Source organism: Mytilus edulis, chromosome 3 (assembly GCF_963676685.1).
Source record: "Mytilus edulis chromosome 3, xbMytEdul2.2, whole genome shotgun sequence".
NCBI classification, from domain to species: domain Eukaryota; kingdom Metazoa; phylum Mollusca; class Bivalvia; order Mytilida; family Mytilidae; genus Mytilus; species Mytilus edulis.
Window position 1 is genome coordinate 8,902,351 of NC_092346.1, and position 10,937 is coordinate 8,913,287.

Below are 10,937 nucleotides of genomic sequence, written 5' to 3' on the forward strand. Positions count from 1 at the left end.
TTCATATAATAATACTTTTCGCTCAATAACATTTACACCTTTATATGAAGTGTAAAGTTTGCAGTTATTATATCAATCAAGACATATATGCATCAGGTAGACATGTCCGGTGCTAGGTGATAATCTTGGTAAAAGGGGGGTTTAAAAAAATGCATGACGGTCTAAGGAAAGTCGTCATAGGAAATTTTCAAAAAACATTTTTTTTAACAGAATCTTTTGTTTAATTCATGACCTTTACAACTATTGATTGGCAAAGTGAATTGGGAGACAATAACATAACAAAATATAAATATATTTTTTTTCTAAACAGTTTTGTAAATACTAAGGTTAAAAGAGTGTATAGCAACAACCTGTCTCATAAATATTGTTACGCATCGACTCTGGTTATTGAACAACATAAACATTTGCAAATTGATTAACTAATGCATTCAATGCAAATTATCGAATAAAAAAGTACATATAATCCATTGCAGTGGTACATGTAGTGAAAACTATTCTATTGAAAAACAATGAAAATCAAATAGTTGCCACTGGACGTCAAGCAAACGCCAATCAATCAATTTCAAGTAACTCAGACAGTGATTATTTCCAAGCTTCAAAGTCAAACCCCTTATTTTATTTTTACTCTCTGTCTATTTGTATTCTTGTGTAAAATTTGAATTGTTAAGGTAGCACAATACAAAGATTTTTTCACTTCCAATCAGACAACTTTAAACTGATGCAAGACACAGTTTTGGAGGTCAAACTGTGTTGTGCAAGAATCTATAAAATATTTTGAGATGCTATGGATAACAAAGAAGCTACACATAAAAAGCAAATAACAAACAAGGAAAAGACAAAAGGAAGTTCAATTCTCATTGCAAAATATTACAAAAATTAGGAAATACATAGGGAAAAAAAGAAATAAAATATGATTATTAGTAAAATGTACGAAGTCTTATTGTTTTAAAATGCATCAACAGGTGTTAACAAAACAAGAACGAGGAAATGTTTTTATTATATTCACAGCATGAAACCGCACGTATTTCTTTTTTAACTTCTACAGATATATCACATCTTTAATTCAATTAATACAAAAAAATAATTTCGGTTTGGTTGACAATAATTGAATATAATAGAAAAAAAACCCCAAATGATTATTATACAAAGTGATAGGCAACAAGAGTATAGTTATGTTAAACAACTGCCAATTCCTTCTAATATGAAAATATCTCTGATGGAATCGAATGAACTTCAAAGGAAGTGAAAGGATGCGTCGTCAGATTAATTGTCTCGCTCATCGAACGTTATGCAAATCCGTATTGTTCTGACAACCCTAAGTTTTCGATTAAGATAGTGTGACTCAGCCTAGTTTTCTATTTATTATTCTGTTTAATACAAATTGTCCTTTTTTGTCGTTTTTCCCATATTATTCATACTTTTGCCTTTGTTACGAGGTCATCGTCGTGTAAGATCTTGGCAAAGACGTCAAACACACCCAGCATCGTAAAACTCCCCCGATTGTAACATATGGACTAATCAAAATACAAGTCAATGACATTCTTTACGGCAACATAATTTCTGAAGTTGTACATTGACTACGTGTTATTTCCACGTCTCGGATATTACAAGTTACCCCCGTCTTTGTTTCAGTCATTCTTTTATGATAATTCTCAGACGAATAACATGGAAATAACTGTTATTCTTGTGTTGTTTCATTACGGTTAAAGGTAACTATTTATTTTCATTTTTTCTCACTTTCTCTGTAACAATGAACGCATTCGCAAATGGATATCATTGTTGGTAGAAGTTGGATCGTATCCGACCGAGGGTTTGGAATCAAATACTAATACAGCTAACATGGTTTGTTTCTATGGTTTGTTCATTGTATTTTAAAGAAATTATAACATGAAATAGAATAAAAAACTTTTTTTTTAGATTTTCAAATATATTCAACGAATAGGTACTTCAATTGTTAAAGTTAGATGACTTTTCTGTGTTTTTTTTTTTTTTTTTTTTTTATAAAACAGTGTTGTTTCCATTAATGGTGTATGGACCATAACTGTATAATTGTCATGAATTGTAAAAGTTTTTTCTCCCTAACATTTGAACAAAATAAATTCTTAAATAAAATCTTAATTATATCAGAACAGTGACGAAGTCAAAATTCGAGTACAAAATAATATGTTAAGACTAAAATGCAGTTAAGTTGGAATTTTTTGCAAAAGCACAAAACATTGGAGCACAAAAGTTCTCTTGTTTGGAACGGAAGAGGGTCTTGGTCTGGACTGGGTTTACAGGTCAGACAATAATGGACAAAATATGCAGGACAAATGGCGAACAATAGAAAAAAAGGAAAACAAAATAAAGAATAGAGTAACATGAGCAAATAGAAACATTTAAATTTGAGCAACACGGTCCCTCATTAACTCCTGAGATGATCTCAGATGCTCTGAAAAGGCAAGTTATCCTGCTTAACATGTTGCACTCGTCATGATGTTTTTAGAAAGAACAATTTCGATGATGCCTCATTTAATGATGCCACAATGTAGCATGTTGGAATCAAGTTAGTTGAAACATTAACTGTTATCTTTGACATGGATATTGCATATTTTATCAAATAACGAAGGTGTCTGTAAATACTGTAAAAACTATAAAACGAAGAACCAACTTTATTACCGTGCATTTGGTTATCTTCAATTTTGATTTTTGCAAAAACAAAAGAATGCATTTTATTTCCTACTATTAGCGAAATTTTAAAAAGGAAGTCATGAATAGCAGTCAGGTCAAACTCACATGGTTTATAAGCACTTTAATCTATAAACTTCTTGATATAAATATTTTCTCGAAATTTATTAAGAAATCATACATAGTTTTAAACATTTTAATAGTTTACACATTTCAACAACAATATGATATTTTACCTATTTAAGATATTTAAAGAAGTATAAAGGTCTATCGGTATGGATTGCTTATGACCGCGAATAGTAAACGTTTCCAGATTTGGCTTTTATTTTTCTGTACACTAATTGTGTTTACAGGTGAAGCTAATACTGCATGTACTGGGATTTATGGAGGATATTGTTCGCACTCTAAAACATGCAGTTCGTTAGGAGGGAAAGTAGAGAAACTGCCTGTAAGGTGTAAATGTGCTAAAGCATGTTGCAAATGTACTGGTAAGGGTTGTTAATAAGATGTGGATATTAGAACATTAGAATGCTTTGTTAGAATACATACAAACCCAAGTCTTTAACCTCTTGAAATAGCATAAAAAAATTGACTTCTATGCCCTTTGCACTAGTATATCCAGTTGTAAACTTTTAGACAGATTTAAAGAATTCAAATCTCTTTCATAAAAAAGGAATGAACAACGTGGATATGAATACCTTGTTAAAACCATTTGAATTATAACAATAATTCTCTGAACTGAAATCAAGTATGTACCTTTTTTATTGACAACATACATGTATTTGTTACTTTTGGATGATGCGTCTTCCAACAAACAATCGGCACTACTATGGAAAATAGGTGTATCCCTCTTCTTGCCGGCTTGTGCCTTTATTCATTCGCAACATACTTTACATAGAAACTGCTCAGTAAGATATAGATTGTGTCCTCTTACTAAATACTAGTAATCCAAACTTAATTGACTATGTTCACGGGTGTCACATATGTTGCAGGAATTGCCTATCCGCACGGAGCATCGGAGTTTACCCTTGGTTTTTGTTGGGTTCTTGTTTGCTTAATCTTAAGTGTTTAATGTACTATTTAGAAATAGGTAGTCTTTTAATCGTTTTTCGTGGTTGCCATGGCGTTGTCAGTTTTTATTCTACTAACTAGTTTTGAATGACCCTTTGGTATCTTCGCCTTTTTGAATAAAAATAATAATGAGAAGTTTATATGAAAGCCAATCTGACAATGTTTCACAAGAGAACAAATGACATGGATTTTATGGAAAGTATTCGTAAATTGTCAATTTGTAACTTATATCTTTGTAATTTCAAAATTCGTGATTCTTAAATAGTCAATTTGGAACTTATAATTAAGTACTTTCAAAATTCTTAATTTCTAAACTATCAATTTGAATTTGTAACTGTGTGATTTCAAAATTCTTTATTGGTAAATTGTAAATTTGTATATTGATGTTTTGTAACTTGTAACATGTCGATGACATTTAACAGTCCGACATTTCACACATTGATATTTAACGAATCGACATGTTACAAGTTATAAAACATCAATATACAAATTATCTTTGTGTCTTTATTATAAGTAGATTCGAATCTTAATTCTGTAAAATAAAGGTATCAGTAATATACCACTGTTCGAAAGTCATAAATCGTGAGGATTACAAACTAAAACCAGGGGAAACACAACAACTATAATAGGAAAACAACGAAAGAACAGAAACATTTAAGTGCAACAAAAATCAAACGACAATGTAAAACACACCCAAACGAACTATAAGATAAAAACTGCTATTTTCCTGACTTTGTTAACTATTCCTTACATCACACATCAACATGACATATCAACATCTCGTGTGAGAATTCTGTCTACATTTTATTCTAAGATCTATGCCCTGCCGGTTCAACGTGTATTAGAGATGAAGATACATGTAATGGAACAATAGACACAAAAGGATGTTGTGGTAACAGGGTGTGCTGTACACCAGCTACATGTAAGTTGTTTATCAATGAATAGATGATAGAAGTGATGTACACCAACTACATTTAAGTTGTTTAGAAATGAAAAGATGATAGAAAATGTCCGGACTGAGAGTCTTTGATTAGAAAATTATCATACAAAATCATATACTGTGGATTCATTTTTTTCGTGGATATCAATTTCCGTGGATTGCTAAAAATTTGCATATTCGTGGATATTTGATTTAGTGGTTTTGTAAAAATCTGTTAACAAAGTGCATTGAAAATAATGTATTCGTTAAATATTTGAATTCGTGGTTCATTTGTCATCACGAAACCAACGAAAATTAGTATTCAGGCCACACCAATTTAATTTCTTGTTCTACGGATTTTTGGAACCCAAAATTTGGGGCGAGCGAGCGATTTCAAAATTTTAATAAAAAATATTTAATTTGCAAATTTTTGAGGCGAAGCTTGAAAAGTAAAGGCGAGCGACTATATTTTTTTTTGTAAACATAAAATAGTAGTGTTTGACAATATTATGTGTGACAAACAATGAGACAATTATCCATCCAAGTCATAATCAGTTTGGGGCAATCCCTTAATGTTAGAAATATCCCTTTTACATGTTTTATGATGGATCAATATAAGTTATAATATATTTGTTTGTACAAAAGGGCTCATATTTTCTCAAAGAACTATATATCTATCTGGTATTAAATGGTCAAAACATGTCCAAGAATTTTGTAATATTCATGGACATTAACCATGTTAACACATTTATTTTAACAGTTTAATATTATTCAAAATAAGTGAACCCCTCTTTTAGAAAAAGTTGTTTAAAATATGATGTAACTCTCCTCTTTTTGAGTACAAAATTTTAAGCTTTCAAAAGTTTTGTATAGAAGAACTATATAAATCCTTGGTATTTCTATTTTCTTTTCTACATCAGTAAAATGACCCCTTGTGTGAGGAAGGGTTGTTCTCAACCTGATAATAACAAACACAGGTCCAAGTAAAGCCTTTTACACAGGGCTTTGATAAAGACTATACACCAAGCTATAAAGGACCCCAAAATTGTTAGCATACACAATTCGAACAGGAAAACCAACGATCTAATTTATATATCTAAACGGGAAAATACCAATAAACAACATCAACAAACGATAACTGCTGAACGACAGGCCCCTGAACCAATCAGGACAGGTGCATAAACAGGCAGCGGCTATGGATAGTTTTGTTTCGCCAGCATACAATATAATTGCAGTTGAAGGCAAACCCTTCAGAAATTCTTTGTACTTTATTCTAACAACGAACATTTTTTGATAGGGAATATAAGTAAGGGGGAAAGAAACCAATTTTTTGTTCTTTACAGGTATTTCCGCTGTTATAAAATTATATATATATTTATATGTTTAAAATCGTTATATACAGGTTAGACTGTGATTTTAAAAACAATGATGATATCTTTTTATTATATTTACAAAAAAAAAAACGGTGCGGGAAATGGACATGATTACATTTCTGGATGCGGGAAGCGGGAATATAAAAAAAATCTGTTTTGAAAAATATATGTGCGGGCGTATCCGTCGAACAAGGAATCAAATTGATGTGGTCTCAGCGAATAATTATCAATCAACAGTACTTTATATTGATAATCAATGAAGAACGTGAATGCAAAAAAAAAAATGAAAAAAAATGAATTATTCCATAACATAAATTTAGTAATTTAGAAATTGAAACAGCAATTTGCCAAAAGATTTGAAAAAAATATAGTTTTTTTACGAAATAGCTTTTTTTAAAGATATAAACTCCAACAGATTAGAGATGTCACTTCAACATACGCTATTAGCAAAATTATTAAAGCAACTCATAAAAGTTCAACAGATTAAAATAGGGCAATATAATCCCAATCAAACAAATTGAGCCTCATCAACAAAATAATTTCTCATTGGTTATATCTTTAACTGCAGTTATAGTACTTTGCTGATAACTCCTGGGGAATAGTATCTACCGATGGCTATAACAAACTAAAATAACACTTTATAAATTGTATACGTCTGGATAAAAATGTTCATCATGCTCAATGCTAAAGGATTTAAAAGTACGACAAATGTCAAGTGCTATATGACCAAACGGTAACTACAAGTATATAAAAAAATCATATAGCTATAGAACACCTCAAGCACAAACTCATATAGGACAACTTTTCTTCTGTAACAAAGTATTCATTCCGAAAGAATATTCAGAACACAAATAAAATGCATCTAATTTTAAAAATTTGAGCGCTTATAACACATTATTAATCCAAACCTCTTGTATGTACTAAACAAACTGTCTTTTAAAAGTTAAAACAAAAGTACTGAACTCTGAGGAAAATTCAATAGGGAAAGTCCCTAATTAAATGGCAAAATCAAATGATAAAACACATCAAACGAATTGGCAACAACTGTCATATTCTTGGTTTTATTAAACCTCTCACTTGTACGAAGGTTGCATTGAATTTCATATACTGATAACAATGCGTGAACAAAACAAATAGACACAAAAGGTAAAAATGTCACAAATAGGAGTATAACAGCGAACACAAACCCCATCACAAACAGGCGGTGATTTTATGTGCTCCAGAAGGGTAAGCAGATCCTGTTCCACATGTGGCACCGTCGTGCTGCTCATGTTATTACACATCCGGTAAATAGTCTAATTTGGTTGCATGGATGGTTAGATACTGTTGTTAAATCCTACACGCCACAATTTTAAAAATTACATTTAATAAGAAAACCATTAAACAGTATATAAACTCCGTCAGATTAATTCAGTAGACAGTTGACACAAATTGCCATATTCTTGGTTTTATCAGGCTAAACCTCTCACTTGTACGAAGGTTGCATTGAATTTAATTATACTGACAACCATGCGTAAACAAAACAAACAGTCACAATATATTTGAGTCATTGTTTAACTTTTCAATTTACGTATAATCCTTTTTTTTTACCATTATTTTGTGCTGATGGAAGCTTTTGGAAAATTTTGGTCATAATTTTATTTCCGTTTGAATTTACTTTTTTCCTCCTTTTTATTTAAAATTGAATAGATCACCCCCCCCCCCTTAAGTGCAATTGCTTTTTGTTGCAAGTAATGATTCAATCATTAAATTATTTTCCAAAAAATACTTTGATTCTTGACATTACAAAAAAAAGTCGATGTGGTATAATATAATAAAGGCAACAATAGCCTACCGATGTTCAAAATTTATTTATGAATCTAGAAGACAAATCAAGGAAATAGATTAACACCAAAAGAATTGAGACCGGGTATTTCGACAGGATAAGCATCTCCTCCTTTACCTGCATTAACCACCACGAAAATCAACAATAAGTCAAAATGTTTCAATAGGGACAAAAGCATGACGTCAAATATTTACAGTATTTAGATAAATATCAACCTTAAACAACACATTTCAAAAGAGAAAAATACAATAAAGGGTTAAAAAAAAAATGAAGTATCAGAAGGAACAATCTATAAAAGATTAAAAGACAAAAAGTACCAAAAAAAAATGATGTACTTGTTTTTCCTTCGAAAATATGAACTATAAATGAACTTTATATCTTTACAGGTGTAACTAACTGTTCTTATGCTTGTGTTGATAATTGTCGACCCGCGTGGGTTCAGGAAGGAGAGTGCTGTGGATCGAACTGTTGCTTGTAAGTAGCCATAGCATGTATTTAAGTAAACTCATCACAGATACCAAGATTAAATTTTGTATTTACGCCAGACGGCCGTTTCGTCTACAAAAGACTCACCAGTGACGCTAGAATCCAAAAGTGTTAAAACGCCAAAATAAAGTACAATTTAAGTGCATTTACAACCAACATTCCTAAATTACTTAAAGTTTTGCCAAATACAGCTAAGGTAATCTATTCCTGAGCTAGAAAAGCCTTAGTATTTCATAACTTCAAAAGTACTGACTACTGCGCTGGTGATACCCTTGGGGAATTAAAACTCCACCAGCAGTGGCATCAACTCAGTGGTTGTAATTAAACTTAATATAGATACCAAGATTAAATTTTGTATTTATGAATAAATACTTTACTTAAAAGAAGCCTAAACGTGCTAGTACAAACAAAAATATTTTTGAAAATAAGATCGCATATTATCACAATTATACTATTCTGTATGAAAGCCCCCATATTATATTTTACGGTGACAGTTATTCTGTCTGATATTTAGTATTTTACAATTAAGTATAACAGGCATTAACTGAAACTTTTTCTTATTGACTAAATCCATTCTATCATTTCAGTGAAGACGACTAAATCTTGGCGTCTATAGAACACAGTATGATGTGAAAATGTCTTCAGTTAAAATTAAAAAAATAATAATTGTATTGTGCCAATTATTTTAGACTTTAAGTTTGACACGTGTAGCACATTAACAATTTTAATCAGGTTATCTAGTTACCAAAATGTAATTAATTCGAAAATACGTCGGTTTACAGTATCTATGTAATCTAAATTGCGTAGCGGCTCACATAAATTAAAAGTTGAAGTTGGTCGTTAAAATGACCAAAGAGAAAATACAACTCTTATAATTATGTTGCGACATGAATGTTTGAGAGAAAAAAAAAGCGTTTTTGTTTCATCTTGTCCATCCTATTAATGTGTGGGAATACAACGTTTACCTAATTATTGGTCATCGTGGCCAAATCAGTACAAGTTTGATTCTTTATTACAAACTCGTTTTGAGTCTCTCGCAGTAAAAATGTGCAATTAGTTAAAACCGCTTGGAAATAAGATCATCACGCATTGTCATATTTTCATTATATAATATGTAACTACTGTTCTCTGCTGTCTTTTGGTTGTCACATATTTCGTATATATTTCTGTTTGTAATAGCATGTGTATGCTTCTTTCAAGTAAAGTATTCATTCATTTATGATGTACTAGTATATTAATCATTGGATTGTGTTAAAACACGTATTAAAGATGAATTTTTACAAAGTTGGACTACAGCATTAGAAGAACGTAACAAACTATATTTTTTTAGACTATAAAGATTATTATCTGGTATTGAAAAATAATGCGAATTTCATTGTAACGGATCTATGGTAGCTGTATTTATAATATGTAAACCAGCAAACTTGTTTTGTTTTTTGTTGTCATGTTTGTTTAGTGGCTACCAAAGATTACGATTCTTAAAACTCTTAATATATGGTTGTTGTTCTTACAACTTATATGATTAACAAACATAATTGAACTCATAATATGATTGCTGTCATACGAAGTGCGTTCGATTACGCAATTAGACACTTGCATATTGAACATAAACATGATACAAACAATACTTGTTTAAGCTTAATATGCAGAAAACGGACCCAGAAAATGTTTGCTTGTCAACTGTACCTGAATTGTGCATTGAAAACAGAAATGATGTGTTGAGTATTGTAAGATAGGAGTACCAAAGTAAATAAAGTCAACTATAAAAGTCAATAATGCAAAGCACTGCATCTTTATATACTTTGAGAATGGCGTAGATTTAGATGAGATGTTTTGATGAAAACATGTGAACTGATACTTTATGTGAACTAATAAATAAATACAATATGCTATCGATGTTTGTTATTTTCTTTTCTCAACAAATAAAGCATGTTGTTGGTGAGTACGTTAATAAGCTTTTTAATACATGTATAAATCAAAATATCTAAAGAATTTCTACCGCAGGTCATTGGTTCTTTCCTGGTAATATTTATTAAAACTTTTTACAGCTCAATATAATCTATTAAATTGTTTACATTATGATGTTTACTTTCCTGGTTGTCTTTGTTACTAAAGATTTCTTAAAAAAACACTCCCTATTTACATTTTGACACAAACTAGTATATATTAAGTACTTATCAGTTTGTTTCGTACATTATTTGCCTGAGGTATGTGTTATTTATGATATACAAAAATGAACGCAGTGAAATTATTCATGAAAAGCACATTTATTCATGCCGTATACTGTATAATATTTAAGATCACTTCTAAATCTTAGTCTGGTACCTTTGATGATTTTTTCATTTTTTAAGCATTCAAACATTTAAACAGTTGACCATTAAGTTTCGAGTGTACAAGATATTCATGATAAGGGCAAGTTGAAGTCGGTATCAGGTTTTAAACTTAATTGGACATTTCACTTAAACTAATCTTTGTCATATCAACAGACTCAATAACTACTACTGAAGTATCGCGCGGAAAACTATCAAATATTATCTAGCAATGATATTTCCAAACGTTGTTTCATACTCTATTGTTACAGAATTGAATTATCTAA

General features: G+C 30.7%; 1 long non-coding RNA gene across 1 annotated transcript; it reads left to right on the top strand.

Moving 5' to 3' along the window:
* Window positions 1-3,013: 3,013 nt before the first annotated feature.
* LOC139515737 (uncharacterized) lies at window positions 3,014-9,437 on the top strand. The gene is made up of 4 exons (XR_011662833.1): window positions 3,014-3,155; window positions 4,553-4,660; window positions 8,242-8,329; window positions 8,929-9,437. It is a non-coding gene; the product is annotated as an uncharacterized lncRNA (long non-coding RNA).
* The last annotated feature ends 1,500 nt before the right edge of the window (window positions 9,438-10,937 follow it).